Source organism: Schistocerca americana, chromosome 6, assembly GCF_021461395.2.
Source record: "Schistocerca americana isolate TAMUIC-IGC-003095 chromosome 6, iqSchAmer2.1, whole genome shotgun sequence".
NCBI classification, from domain to species: Eukaryota; Metazoa; Arthropoda; class Insecta; order Orthoptera; family Acrididae; genus Schistocerca; species Schistocerca americana.
The window spans coordinates 186,225,092-186,241,616 of NC_060124.1; the positions used below are offsets into that span (position 1 = coordinate 186,225,092).

General features: G+C 39.1%; 1 protein-coding gene across 1 annotated transcript in view; it reads left to right on the top strand.

Annotated features, from left to right (window-relative positions):
- LOC124619913 overlaps positions 1-16,525 on the top strand; it is a 264,971-nt gene that overhangs the window by 20,289 nt on the left and 228,157 nt on the right. The window contains exon 3 of the mRNA XM_047146549.1: positions 618-750. The gene's annotated coding sequence lies outside the window, so the exon portion shown is untranslated. The remainder of the gene's footprint in view (positions 1-617; positions 751-16,525) is intronic.

Consider the following 16,525-nt stretch of genomic DNA (forward strand, 5'->3'; position numbering starts at 1 on the left):
CGAAGGTTGAGGCCAGGAGGCTACTTACCCCCTCCCCCCTCCGCACCTTCTCTTCCTGCCCTCCGTCTAAACGGAAACACTTCACTGCCTACCTCTCCCACCATACTATCCCTCCCCACCTGAGCCTCATCCTTACCCCCATCCAGCCGCCACTCCCATCATGCACTGGTGCTGCTGCTCACAGTGTAGTTTCAGCTCTGTGAGACTGCAGACATGTGTGCAAGTTGCGTTTGCGTGAGTGTGCGTGTGTGTATGTGTGTCTACTGCTGACAAAGGCCTTAACGGCCGAAAGTGATGAGTGTGTGAATCTTTTTATTGTGCCTATCGCGACTCAGCATCTCCGCTATATGGTGAGTAGCAACTTTCCTTCTCTGATATTGTTACATTCCATCCTGGATTTTCCATTGTTTGATTTTATTGTGGGAGTAGTGAAATACATAGGTTTAGTTTCAGGAGAAATATACATTAGCATAGAATTTTCCACTTTGAAACCTAATACAAAAACGCCATAAGTCTATGTGAGGTAGGAATGTAGGTTCTAATAAAGTTGTGTTTACCTACACCTGTGCTATATTCACTTCAGAAGGAACATAACATTTTCTTTATTTTATTTACAGGAGAGAAAATCATTCTGGATGTTTTGCCTCAGTGTCTTCATTATTTTCCATTATCTGCTGTCCATCATATCCATGGTGAAATATTATTCACCAGTCTTTCTCGAGGGGATGAAATCAGGCAGAGTTAGATAAGGTGAGTAAAATTGATGAGTAAGCCTTGTATCAAAACAAGGAAATGTTTTCATTACTTATGGTTCTTGTACATGTCCTTTTATATCAGTGAATATTAAGATGATGAAAATTCTAACAAATAAAAATTTAGAAAGGGAGCCATTCACCTGAGAATGATTGGTAGGTAGTATATAGACATCCATAATGTCTCATAGCTGTAGCTTTGTTCATTTTTGTAGTTGTAAGAACCTGTCTTCAAGGCACAAATAAAAGCCCATACATGCAACTGCAACAAAACCGAATGTTATGGGTGGTTGTAGAGACACTTGGATGACTGGTGGAAAGAGAAAAATAAAGTTTTTTTTTTTTTTTTGGGGTGGGGGGGGGGGGGGGGTGGGGGGGTTGAAACGAATGATTGGAAACTGTAAGGAGAAAGAAGGAACGGATGGTGGCTACTGGTATAGTGGCAAAATGAGGATAAATTTTGTTAATAGTAACAAAACTGAGTGATGGTGATGTGGAGTGTGACACAGAGTAGAGAACATATCAGGAAAAACTGGTGTGCAGTGTCTGGACCAGAAAGGTGTGGGGTGAATAGTGAGAGGTACAGGAGTGGGAAGTACACAGCTAATAATGAGGATTAGTCAAGGCCTGGGCTATGGGGTTTGAGAGCATGAAAGAGTTGCTGCTAAGGAGAGAGGAGAGCGAGGGAAGATACAAAAAGGCAAAAGCAATTTATGCATCCATTCAAATCGTCAATGTTGTAACCTCGACAATTTGTTTTCAGAAACAAGAGTGGTCAAGTGTCTCCGTAACCAGTCACTTTATAGTTAGCTGGTTAGCTGTCATATCCATATAAAATTCTGCACAGTAGTTACAGCACAATTAGTTGTATCTTTGATGGGGTAAGGAGCACTTGAGACCAGACTTTATTATAAAAAACAGAAGATGGGTGCAAAATTGTTGACACTCTCGTGCCTCTAGTTCACATATTACCTGCTGGCTTCAGTCACATGCATTTCCGCTATTGTTTGTTTAACAATTTTCCTAATGTTTTGCTAGCACGAGTGGCTGGTATTTACAGAAGTTTTTCCTCCAGACAGATTGAAACGGAACCCACAGCTAAAGACTGTATGTACCTATTATGCTAACTTCTGAGGACTTTCTGTTGGTTCTTACTGCTGTGGCTACCCCCTTGCTACCTGCAAAGTTTCAAGGGAGCATGGAAGTCTAGGATCTGTATACCTTGAGCCTTTCTTCTTCCTTGTTGAAAATATTTTCATATATGAGAGTTTCTATGGCTGCCCTGAACAAGTGGATGTGGCAGCTCTTTTCTAGAGTGAGAACCACTTTGTTGGTAGATTTTATTGTGTGGTCAAACTCACACAGTGCATGCTCCATTGTGGCTGATTTCTCTACCTACCCCAACCTGCAATACCATTTGTGTCCAGGAATACTGATATTGATGAATCATCCGGTCATTCCAGATGTACACAATATTTGGTATAGTCCTTACTGTGTGAATGGTCGCTTTTGCCGTTGGTGATCTGAGACACACTTTTATATTCTCGGTCAGTTAGTAAGCAGTCTTTACACCATGTTTGTGCAATTCTGTGTGTCACTGTGGGGGTGTACGGCAGAAAGGCCGTGCCCAGCAATCCGTCTTATGACATGATACTTCACCAAGAGTTAGATTTTGTTTGGCTTCCTATAAAATATGCATTTCTGTAATGTTGCTGCCCTGTGGATAATTGGGGGCATTGAAATCACGTAGCAGGATGAAGTGGAGGTGTAACTAGTGTCATAGTTCTTCTCTTTCTTGATGGTATATATCTGTACTTGGTGGGATGCATAAGTTGCAAATCGTTACCAGGGTAAACAGTGGGATTCTAACCTTTTGAGCTTCGAACCTGGCGTCCAGTAGCACTTGTTAGCTAAAATGGATGACTGTAGCAATATGCAAACACCTCCTGAAGCCATTTCGCATTATTACAATTATTACTAAAAATATGGTTGTTTCTGACTGTAGGCAGATGGTCTTCCAATAACAAATATTCCAGCATATGCTCTCTAGTGGTAATGGGTAGAAGGTAAAGAATTTTAATAGTCAAAATGGGCACAGTTGACCACCCAGTGCATCTGTCAGCTGGAACAGATGAGGACCTGCACGTAATGATGGGGCTGGAGACTGCATAGTGATCCCATGATGGCGGCTAGTGTGGTAGTAGGTCAATGTATGGTAGTAGGTCAGTGCTTCTGTGAGGCCCAAATTGTGCAAATATGAAACCACTATTATAACTGGACTGAAGAACAATACAGATTTATGTTCATGTAAAACTCCCCAGAGTCATTATTTGACACCTGACCATTTTCAAGCCAGTTCCTTTGTTCTGGATAATTAAGTTTTCTGCTGTTGCAAATGTAGTATTAAGTAGCTTCTTCTAAGTTTTTTGGTGTGTTTTTCCTGTTCTACAGTTTTATATGGAACAACTCTGTTGCCATTCTTTGTTGGTTCACAGTATCATTGCATATTGAGTTCGGTTGGTATCCAAATGATTGGGCATTTGATTTCAAGGATATTGTTCTGTAGGACACATACCACAAGTGAGCTGCTTCCAAAGTATGCTTCTGCTCTGCAGAATGTGTTCAAAAAGCTTGCTAGTGGTGTAAAAGCCTTTTAAAATAAACTCTGTAGTGTGAGATAAACAACCCTGGGGAGCTTTTACATTACAATATGGTGGAGACATCAGCTGCTTGAGTTCAACCAGTGGCGGTAATAGCCATTACAGGGCTGATGTATCTTTGTTAAAAGAGGGGGTGATAAGGCAGTGGACATGAAGGATGGTTAGGCTAAGTCAGTGTTCCTTCCCTAGCTTCCTGTACAACCGGTGAAATGTCCATATCTGTGGGTAGCTCTTGTATAGGTAAAGTTTTAAGGTAGGACAATACCACCAAATACGTTTTCGATTTACATCTGTTCTTGTATTCCTCCATATATATAGAAAAAGTAGCACAGGAAGGAACGAGAAATGAACTTCAAGTTGAGATCAAGAATTGTTTTACATTACTGCCGGAAACAGAGGACTCGGATGAAAATCAGCAGTGGGAAGAAATTAGAAATGTGGTTACAAAGGCTGCAGGAGCAATCATTGGAAAAACAGTGGCAAGGAAGAAGAAATGGTTCAATGAGGTCTGTGAAGAGACAGACAACAGGAGAAAAGAAGCCCATGACAAGCGGTTACAGTCAGCAACAGATTAGGGCAGTAAGACAGAATTTTACAGTGTCTGAAGAGAAACACAAGCAATATTGCGGAGAGAAAAGAGGAAGTTTGTTAGTGGGGTTATTACAGAAGCAGAAGAAGACTTCCAGGGAAATAGGATGAAGAACATGTACAGAAAGGTCAACTATCTGAGGAAAAACTATAAACTCATAGAGAAATTCATAAAAAATGCCGAAGGAGAGTTGCTGACAACTGAATATCAAATTGCAAAGACATGGGAAGAATATTTCAGTGACTTGTTAAATTGTGAAGACCCAATGACACTCTTTAACTTCCCCCTACCACAGACAGCAGACCCTGAACACCTACCGCCAACTGTAGAAGAAATCAGGAAGCAGATAAAACGGCTTGAAAAGGACAGAAGCACAGGAGAAGATGGCATCCATGCTGTAATAATTCAGGAAGGGGGTGAATACCTTGTCGCAAGGATTCACAAATTAATAGAGACCATTTGGAATACTGAAAACATTCCAGAAGGCTGGAGGAGTGCACTAATCTGTCCCATTCTTAAGAAGAATGACCAATAGAGACCATTTGGAATACTGAAAACATTCCAGAAGACTAGAGGAGTGCACTAATCTGTCCCATCCACAAGAAGAATGACCAAATGGCATGTGAAAATTACTGTGGTATCACTCTGCTCAATATTTGTTACAAGATCTTCTGAAAATGTCTTCTAGATCTAATCCAGCCATTGGCAGACACCATTATTGGAGAATTTCAAGGAGGATTTCGTCATGGGAGATCTACTATCAACCAAATCCTTGTCCTACACCAGATCGTAGAAAAAAGGTGGGAGTTTGGCCAAGAACTACACCTGCTGTTTGTCAACTTCAGAAAAGCATATGACTGCATTCATTGGGATAGTATGGTGAGGTGTCTGGAAGAGTTTGGTTTTGCCAAGAAACTAGTAAGCCTCATGAAGGCCTGCCTGATGAGTACTAAAGCAAAGGTAAAAATTGGAAATAAAGTGACTGAAACAGTCAAAATAAAAACTGGGCTATGGAAGGGTGATGGACTATCACCTGTTCTTTTCAATCTCGCATTAGAGAAGGTAATGCGAGAGATGTCATCTAATTAACTCACAGGAGTCCCGATCGGGGATGTGAACATCAAGTACCTTGGATATGCCGATGATATAGTGCTAATATTTGGCTCACGAGAAGAATCAGGGGAAATGGCTGACATTCTGGAAACAATGGCGAGGAAAATTGGACAAGATGGAATGCATGGTTCTACACTGTAGACATAATGAAACTCAAGAACTACTCCCACCCTTAAAGACAACTGAAAGTTCTTATCAAGTCACAGAGTACAAATATCTGGGCGCAGTGTTGAGAGATAAACCATCCAGTAAAATGAAAATACAGGTGGGTGTGCCACCTGGAGTATAACCAAGCTAGAACTGTACAGACTGATGATATTTGAAAGGAAAGTCGTTCGGAAGATTTTTGGACCAGTTTATGATAATGAGAGTGAAAAATGGATGATTAGTCACAATACAGAGTTGTATGACCTTTACAAAGAGCTGAACATTGTGGCTATAATGAAGACACGACGACTCCAGTGGGTAGGGCATGTTGCTCAAATGCAGGACAACCGATGGCCAAAAACTGTATTCAACACCAAGCCAACTGGCAGAAGGCCCGTAGGAAGACCTAGAACTCGATGGGGTGACTGCATATCCAAAGAGCTTCAGAGAGTGGGACTGTTAGAAGGATGGCAGAAAGGAACCAAAGACAGGCTGAAGTGGAGGCAATCTCTCAAAGCAGTGCTCGGTCCATTGGGCCTGATCATGTAGGGTAAGTCTGTGTGTGTGTGCGTGTGTGTGTGTGTGTGTGTGTGTGTGTGTGTGTGTGTGTGTGTGTGTGTGTAATTCATGAGGAAGTTGTCAGATTGTTCAGTGATCTTACTGCTTTTCTCAGTTGATGTGTTATTTGTAGACGTTTTAGAAAGCAGCCTTCTCTCTAGTGACACCTTAGAAGAATGGAGTGCCTCTGGCTCTTGTCAGTGGAGGATTTGTAGTCTTCAAAGAAAGTGGCAGTTTATTCTCTGAGTGGTTTACCAATTTAGGAAGTTGTTCACAACATTGAACAGAGGAGCTACCAGCAGTAACTTTTGCAATTTTTATTTCTTCTCTGAAAGTGAAAATACCTTGTTGGCACCCACTTACATAGGGAGAAAATGTCATGACAATAAAGTAAGTGAAATCAGAGCTCACTTTTTGGGTAGAACAGAAGAGAAATAGGTGGTTGGATGAACCCTCTGCAAGGCACTTTTATTTATTTATTTACATTTTGTGTGTGTGGGGTATCAAGCTGATGTCTTTTGCAAATGCAATATGTAGGTTGAGTAGATTATTATAGATAACACTTACATATAATAGTGATGCATACATTCTTTTTAATATTCTAATTATATTACATGTTACAACAGAGGGCAAGTAGATTAGAATTTACTGAGTGAATATAAACATTTATTTACTAAGAAGGCTTTAAACTCCCTGTAGAACAGCTTTGGTTCACAAGTTTTCAAAGCTTGTGGCAGCTTGTTGAACCGTGTCTTCCCATTAATATATGGACTATTGTTAGTTAATTTTAATTTTGTCCTCTGCCTGAAGTGGTTACCCTTACTTTTAGTATCTTAATTATGTATGTCAGTGCATTTATTTACTTTGTTTTTACTATTCAGAAGAAAATATAATAAGTTTCTACAGATATAAGGAATATACTGTTAGATATTTATGTTGGACACAAGTTTCAAGACAGGACATTGGTCTTTAGTACATGCATTAACCTAGTATTCTGTTCAGGTGCAAGTCTGATGCACAACCCCACAGTTCAATTCCATAATTAAGAAATGGATGAACTGTTCCATAGTAAACAATTTTTAGTGTTTCACTTGGGACTATTTTTGCCAGCTGACTTATCAGATACAAGCTATTGTTGATTTTCTCACATAAAGAAGTAATGTGGTTTACCCAATGGAGATTTTTGTCCAGGTGGACACCAAGAAATTTAATTTTATCTGTTTCTGCTGATGTAATACTACAGATATTGTTTATTTCAGAATCATGAAAATTAGTCATTTTAAATGTTAATAACTGGAATTGGTGCTTAGACCCTGGTGTAGAAAATATATGATTACTTCCATTACACCCTTAGTTACAGCTGAGTGTACTGTCTCCAAGTCTTTTTCATAAAATAAGAGGGGGGGGGGGGGTCATCAGCACAGGTTACTAGATGTTAGTTGAAGAGTTGTGTCATGTCATTGACATAAACCAAGAAGAGAAAGGCGCCAACAATCGATCCTTGTGGTACCCCGTCTTACTTTATTTCTAGTCGACTGGAAATCTATTACCTAACTATCTATTTTATATGAAAGTTTAGTACGCTGTGATTTGTGAAGTATGTGGTCAGTAATTGCATAGCTGAGTCCTTGATGATGTAAGTCTCCAGTTTCTTAATGAGCAACCCACGGATGACTGAGTCGAAAGCTTTGGAAAGATCTAAGAATATGCCTCCTGTCTTCATACCTCGGTCTAGGATGGTGTACACTTTATGGAGAAATTCAGCAACTGCAGTAGTTGTGCACTGATCTTTCCTAAAGCCATGTTGTGTTTCTAAGGACAATTTGTTCTGAGAAATGATTCCATTTCAAAAATCTTACTAAAGGTAGGGATCAGTGGTATTGGGTGTTAGTTTGAAACCCCTTTTGTAATACCCTTCTTATGCACTAGTTCAACAATGCTTATTTATAGACTACTAGAGTAACTGCTTTATGTAATACTACAGTTTACGAGATGCTTTAGTGGTTTAGCTATTTCTTTTATGCATTTTTTTAACTATGACACTCGACATACCATCCTATCCAGCTGAATATTTGTTCTTTAATGTGAGGATTATTTCTCTTCTATCATTTTCTTTAACCTCATCTAATTCAAAACTCACTGTTTGAGGGGTGTGATTCAGTAACTCTTGCCATATTTCTAAAGTATGTGTTGGATTTCCTGTTGGTGATATGAACTGTTTATTAAAAATGTTACATAATACTTGTGTTCTCTTATATCATTACCTGCCAGTATAATGCATAAGGGTTTGCTGTCCCTGGTTGTGGAGGTTTTTTGACACTTATTGATCAGTTTCGAGGATGCCTTGCTGACGCTCGTAGATTGTGGGATTTCAATACTGTAGACTTTCTTTTCTAAGGTTTGAAAGTTCTGCTTTAAAGGTTTTCTTAACTGTATTATATTTTTGTTTGTAAATGTGTGGTCTTGTTGATTTGCACAGAATATTCAGGTCATTAATATTTTGCCTGAGTTTACCGATACTACAAGTTTATGTTAGTATACTTAACAGTGTGTTCAGCAGTTTTGTTAATTATTGCACAATCTATCCTGGTAGAACTAAAATCTGAGGCCCTGGTATCAATGGTAACTATATTTCTAAGATTGTATGATTAACTTCTATAAGTTTCATGTTAGCAATTTTGTTGGAGTTTGCATCCATGTTAAGGTCTCCAAGTATAGTAAGATCATTGGGACCAGTTTGACTACTTATGGTATTGAAGCTGCAGCCATCTCTGTTTAGCTTGTTTGTTTCTATGGTTAAGTTTTCTACCCCAGAATTGAATGTAGCTCCTGATTTGAGCTTAGCAAACACCGAATAATTTAAGTTCATATTTTCATGAAGGGAAACAGAGAGGCTATCAGTGTAAATTAGGAGTTTTTGTGTTTTTCTTGACCCGTGAACATTACTGTTTCAAGATTTGTTGGACATCTTGTTGTGTGTTTTTTGCCTATACAAATAGTTGCTTCACAGTCTAAATCGTGGGCTGGATTCTTAGAAAGCACAGGTGAAGATGTGAGACTTCCGTGTTGTGCTTGCTTGTGCATTTTCTTCATTAAATCACACTTCTGCTGCAATGAATGGATGTTGTTAGCTTCATTGTTGTGGGTATTATTGCGGTAAGTGGTCCAGTCCTGTTTGCAGCTGATCTGTGGCATTGATTTGCTGTTTCATCTTTCCTGCAAGAGATTTGATTTGGTAATAATTTATACTTAAATCACCACATTTCCAACCTGTCGTCTGTTTTTTATCATCGCTCACTGATGGATCTACAATTCCATTTTTCATTGGTCTGTTTATTTCGTATTTCTCATGCAGTTTTTAATTTCGTCCTACAAAACTGTAATAATTGAAATAAACATTAGGTTTTCTTTTTGATACTGTCGATCTTCCTAGCTGCTTCACAATTACACATATCTTGACTATTAACGGTCACTGCTTTTCTTTTATGATCTACACAGTTCCACACATTCTCATAGTTATCGTCACTTCTCACTGAAGGGTCAATCTTTCCACACCAAATGCAAACCAGAGCACGTTTCACAGTTTTCATGCACTTTTTGGAAGATTGACACTTCATAGCATTTTTTTTTTTGTGAACATCTATATTCAGAACGTATGCAGCTGATCCGTCTTGTTAAAATGGCGCCATGTGAAAATTGTGAATTGCAGAATAGTTGTGTAGAAATTGTTATATCCACTGGATGAAGATGTTCACATACTTTAAAGTATGACAGGTAATCAAATGTCTTCTATTCTTATATCTTGTTTTCCTTTTTTAAAATAGGGCAAACTTGCAACTCGGAAGGCTGATAGCCCGTTCTGCTTTTTGTATGGTGGGAATTTGTTCACAGGGCAGTCATTGTGATGAGTTTGCCAACAGTTTCCAAGAACAGGTTCTGAAGTACAGCAGGATGATGTGTGAGCAAAACAGAAACACAGGAAGCACCTCATGATTCATGGGAAATGAGGTTTAATGTCAAATTTATATACTGTAACTTTTACTTTTTCTGGTTAGATGTCTTCTTCAAATGCCAATATCAAGCACCTGTCTCAACTTGGTTTTCATTGGTACTCTCTGTAGGCATCATACATAGTGAACACTACGATTTTCCAAGTTTTCTCCGAGTTCTTTGTCGGAGTGGATGTTAGATCTATGTGAAAGGTGATGCCCCATGGCATATTAACACTTTCGAATGGGTTAGTGGTGACAGGCGTATGTCCTAGCTCAGTACAGGCTGGAAGTGCTTGAGATTGTGTTTCAGGCACTGCTTTATTTAATAAGAGTCAATTTTAAATTTTTTCCAGCTCAGGACTTGGTCACACTTATCTTCTATATTCTCAAAATAAACATAGGTTTTGCTGTTATGAAGGATTCATCCTCTGTCCTAGTGGAAACTTAATATTGGCTGAATTGTTTAGTTCCTTGTTTCTTAGCCTGTTACTCATCCCAAGGCATGACTGAGACAGTCAGTTCTGCACGGCTATTACCTGGTGTAAGTTTAATATGTTTCATTTGCGAGGTGTCCGTTACAACACCGTCTACTCTGATCAAGCACTCACGTTGGAGGTGCCACCCAGCAACACCAATGTCCACCTGTCTTAATGGTTACTCAAGACTTCTAAAAGGACAGGCATCTTCGCTCTGGTGTATGTGTGGAGCTCGAGCATCGGTTGTGCAAGCCCCGCATTGTCAGGGCCTGTGGCTACAAGATGACCCTACCAGATTGGAGTAGTTACCATGTTGGCCTTGTGACAGTACTAGTTTTTCATGTACTGAGAATATTTAGGTGGTCATTTCTACACAATAGATACGGTGTCCATCCCCAAGTTATGTACATTGATCTCAGTATTTTGAAAAAAGATATAAGGTGAGTCAAACATGAAAGTAGGGATTAGGTTTAAATTTGTGGAATGCATAGAAGTCTGCAGTTATGAGCACAGTTTATTTTCCTTTTTACACTGACACGGTAAAGACAATAATGTATAAGTTTGATGTCACACAGCCAAAGGCAGCCAGCCAATATTAAAGTCCAAACGTAGTCCAAGATCAAAGCACAAGTTTTCAGCAGACAGCAGCTGGTACGGTGAAGAGTCCGTCAAGTGAGTACACAACAGAATGAGTCCTCTGCATGGCAGGCACCCGGTTATAACTGACCGGAGGTCATAGGATCCTGCCAGATGCCGTGTCAGTTCCAAGGGTGTGGTCTCTTCCCAGAGCACTTCTTGTAGTGACAGCCTGTGGATTGTGGCACCACTAGTGGTGGGGGCTGGAGGTAGGGACTGATCTCAGATAACTAGGACAGTTCCATGTCAGTGTCAGAGTCTGTCACTATAGAAAGGTTGATAGAAGCATCATTGTTCAGTACCTAAGGATTAGCGTTAAGATTTAATACTGCTGTACATAGAGCCTGAAAACCAATAGACAGAGGAGATTGGGTGAAGGAAATTAAAACACCGGAAATGATGAGAAAATTGTTTCAACAGCTCAGATCCTATGTTTGTCACACACACACACACACACACACACACACACACAGAAGATACAGTGGTTGGGGAGAGAGGTAATGTGTATTGTCCAGATCTGTAGTAATTATTTCCCCCAAATGATGTACAACGATGCCGGCGTGGCCATGCTGGCTATTCTCTCTGTGTTGACTTCATCCTTGAAAATCTCCATTTACAAATACAGGTCCTCATCAAATAGGGAGAAGGAAATTAGGCCGTAGCTTGGTAGTAGAATGAAAACTTGTGGTTTGAGCATATTATAACTTTTACTTAACACAGTACTGAGACAACACAGTTATGTGTGTTTTTCTCATACCAGCTCAAAATAACGACAGACAAAAATAAACCAAAAGAAATACATAAGAAAAATTATAAATTTGTTCTTCAGTTTTCTGTCATCACAGATATAATAATACCTCCCTACTATATCTTTGCAGTACGGGGATGCTGCTAATATTTGTTTATATGTGTAGATAGTGTTTACTTTGTCCTCTGTATACAGGGTGGTCCATTGATCGTGACCGGGCCAAATATTTCACGAAATAAGTGTCAAACGAAAAAACTACAAAGAACAAAACTTATCTAGCTCGAAAGGGGAAACCCAATGGCGCTATGGTTGGCCCGCTAGATGGCACTGCCATAGGTCAAACGGATATCAACTGCTTTTTTTTTTTTTTGAATAGGAACCCCCATTTTTTATCACATATTCTTGTAGTACATAAAGAAATATGAATGTTTTAGTTGGACCACTTTTTTCGCTTTGTGATAGATGGACCTGTAATAGTCACAAACATATGGGTCATAATTTTAGACGAACAGTTGGTAACAGGTAGGTTTTTTAAATTAAAATACAGAACGTAGGTATGTTTAAACATTTTATTTCGGTTGTTCCAATGTGATACATGTACCTTTGTGAACTTATCATTTCTGAGAATGCATGCTGTTACAGTGTGATTACCTGTAAATTCCACATTAATGCAATGAATGCTCAAAATGATGTCCATCAACCTCAGTGCATTTGGCAATACATGTTACGACATTCCTCTCAACAGTGAGTAGTTCGCCTTCCGTAATGTTCGCAAATGCATTGACAATGCGCTGAAGCATGTTGTCAGGCGTTGTCGGTGGATCACGATAGCAAATATCCTTCAACTTTCCCCACAGAAAGAAATCCGGGGACATCAGATCTGGTGAACATACGGGCCGTGGTATGGTGCTTCGATGACCAATCCACCTGTCATGGAATATGCTATTCAGTAAAGTTTCAACCGTATGTGAGCTATGTGCCAGACATCCATCATGTTGAAAGTACATCGCCATTCTGTCAAGCAGTGAAACATCTTGTAGTAACATCGGTAGAACATTACGTAGGAAATCAGAATACATTGCACCATTTAGATTGCCGTCGATAAAATGGGGGCCAATTATCCTTCCTCCCATAATGCCGCACCATACATTAACCCACCAAGGTTGCTGATGTTCCACTTGCACAGCCATCGTGGATTTTCCGTTGCCCAATAGTGCGTATTATGCCGGTTTACGTTACCGCTGTTGGTATAAGACGCTTCGTTGCTAAATAGAACGCGTGCAAAAAATATGTCATAGTCCCGCAATTTCTCTTGCGCGCAGTGGCAGAACTGTACACAACGTTCAGAGTCGTCGCCATGCAATTTCTGGTGCATAGAAATATGGTTCGGGTGCAATCGATGTTGATGTAGCTTTCTCAACACCGACGTTTTTGAGATTCCCGATTCTCGTGCAGTTTGTCTGCTACTGATGTGTGGATTAGCAGCAACATCAGCTAAAACACTTACTTGGGCATCTTCATTTGTTGCAGGTCATGGTTGACGTGTCCTTAAATAACATAACTATCCGGCGAACGGTCCGGACACTTGGATGATGTCACCCAGGGTACCGAACAGCATACATAGCACACACCCGTTGGGCATTTTGATCGCAATAGCCATACATCAACATGATATCGACCTTTTTCGCAATTGGTAAACAGTCCATTTTAACACGGGTAATGTATTACAAAGCAAATACCGTCCCCACTGGTGGAATGTTACGTGATACCACGTACTTATACGTCTGTGACTATTACAGCTCCATCTATCACAAAGTGAAAAAAGTGGTCCAGCTACAACATTCCTACTTCTTTACGTACTTCATGAATATGTTATAAAAAATGGAGGTTCCTATTTTAAAAAAACGCAGTTGATATCTGTTTGACCTATGGCAGTGCCATCTAGCTAGCCAACCATAGCTCCATTTGGTTTTCCCCTTCAAGCTATATGAGTTTTGTTCTTTGTAGTTTTTTAGTTTGTTGCTTATTTCTTGGGATATTTGGCCCGGTCACTATCGATGGACCACCCTGTGTATATTCCTTAGCTTAGTTCTTCCTAATTTCTAAATCTTAGTTTAGTTCTGTAGTGTAGACATTTTATTTTCTTAATAGTCAAGTCGTATAAAAAGGTTTTCTCTAAGTTTGGATTGCATGGCATTTCTTTGTTAAGGTACGATCATCATCTTGTGTCTTTCTGTTGGCTTACGCTGTGCTGTGCGCATGTGCAGAAGTTGTTAACTGTAAAGGTATCTGCTGTGTTTGTGCAGTTCTGTCCCCACGCCATTTCACTACTGACATGTGCTGCGTCTCAATCACAAGCATACTGTGTGTTTGAACAGTACAGTGTCAAATTAAATAATTTCGTGTGCTCAGTGAGGGTAATGTTTGAGGGTAATGTTTTCTGAGCTTCTCTGGCCTGTAAACATATGAAAAGATCTTACATTATTAAAACTTACATCCTAATAAGGCAAAACATATGAAATAGGCAAAAATGAATTCTTTCCTTAACACTAAACATCAATAGTAATAAGTATATTCAAGCAGACAGTAGGTCTTATGTACAGTCTTGTATGCATTCCTCCAAGCTGTGCTTGATCAGTGTCAAATTCCGTTTACTGCAGAAATTCACGTAAACCTTTGCACGGGTAGAGCTCTTTTTCCTTACCAATGTTATTCTCTGGGTGAGGAATTTTTGATGTAATAAATGCCCCTGTGTACAGCAATTGCCACTTACGATTCAGTTTACCATACTTAGTCAATAACCAGGGATGGTTTATCTGTAGAAGATTCAATAGATCATCACTATTTAAAAGCTGCTGTGGTATAAATTTTCTGAAGAGAGATACTAATCCAAGATATCCCTTCAATTGTTTTTCATTTTGAGGTACAGGGCAGTGTCTGATAGCATTGAGCTTCCTAATGTCTGGAAGTGTGCCTATATATGAAGTTTTGTGTCCAAGGAATTTAGTTCTTTCCTTACTGAAATGTGAATTCATTAGGTTGGCTGTTACTCCGTATTCTGAAAACCTATACAAGACCTGAGCCTAGAGCCTTAAGTATTCTGACCACGTGTGGGTAGCAATCATTAAATCAACAACATACACGGAGACTCTGCTTAACAGTTCAGGTCCAAAGACTCGATCTAAAGCAGAAATAAATATGCCTGCACTGACATTTAAATCAAAAGGGAGAACACAGAACTCATAGCTTCTGCCCACACATATAAAGGCATTGTACTTACGGCTATTTTCATGTTGTGCAATTTGCCAGTGCAAGGCTCAGAAATCTAATATGGTGAGTTACTTAACATTATGGAATTTTAGATGTTCTTCCATGTCATTAGGCTGCGTCCTGACAGGCACAATAATTTTATTTATTTCTCATGTGTGGAGCACGAGACTGACACTACCATGTGATTTGCTAACGGCCAAAATGGGGTACAGTATGGAGATCAGGATGGTTGTATTATTTCTCAGTTTAGCATTCTATTGATCTCTTTCCTCACAGCTTCCTTCTTGGCCCATGGAGTGGAGGTAAGATGAAAATGTAGGTTTCATTTGGTGCAGCTCCATTTTGTATGTATATACTTTGTTTATGCCAGGGCATCATTTGAAAACATCAGCATAATATCTTAAAAGCACCTGCAGTTCTTCCTTTTGTTTTTCAATTTCCTCTTCCTGTGATTGCTTAGTTCCCAGTGTGTTTGCAAACATGACTGTAAGATAGAAGAATTGTATTCAAATGTAAGCATGTGACAAAGCAAGCTGCGATATTTTTACTTCCCCTCTTGTTTTGCCATCTGCCTCCTTAAAATTTATTTTTTCATTTTTGAATGAAGTACCATATATGAATATAATCTGCATTTTCATAAAAGAGGAAGGTTGGCCCTCAGTTTTAAAGAATATAGTACTAGATCTAATTTTGTGCTTAGTTTTCAATATTTAATTGATTTTCTAATTTATTTTGACTATTCCTAGTTAGTATCTTCGATTATGGGGTGAAATCAGTAATTGTTTCCTAACTTAAATTCTGTTGTTGACATATAAACAAGTATAAATTCTATAATGATTATAAACATTTGGAAGATGAAATACTAGCATTCTTTAAGTATCTATTTGGCTCTATTCGAAAACATGTTAGCAAAGCCAGCCCTTAATTAATTCCAAAGTAATTAACAGTTTTGTCAAAATCATCATTTGTGTAGCAATATTTGTTAATTTCACAATTTAAACAAGTAATTTGGCCTAACTCTTGTAGTAGAACAAACTGTTAAAAAGAAACAATTTTTTGATGTATTCAGCTAATTGAATGAAGTAAGTTTTAATTGTAATGTCGGTAAATTAAACTTCGAATAGTGTGTAGTTTCAGCACCTATTATTGTGGGGATGTATAAGGGCCTGATCTTTGGTCTTGGTTAGAACAACAACAATGCATCAACTTAACAGTGAAATAAGTGTCACACCAATAGGCCGTGTGTTAAAGCAATGACAGTGTCTGTTCCATACGTACCTGATTATTCCAAAAGAACTGTGAATTATGTGGTTATGTTTTTACTGCTCGTGGATGTTCAACAGGAAACTATTGTAGCAGTATGTGGATGTTTGCGTGCTAACTATTAATGAGGCTTATGGGAAGTTAGAACAATAGTGCACTGGCCGAATATAACTGTGTGTTGTCGGGGGGTTGTGAAAAGTGAAAGTAATAGGCTGTAAAACGCAGTTGTGCATCTGTCGGCTACATCATTTGCAGTAGACAGTACTGCACTTTCACAACCGTATTTTTTCAGCCAGTACGTCGACACCAAGTACAACAAGC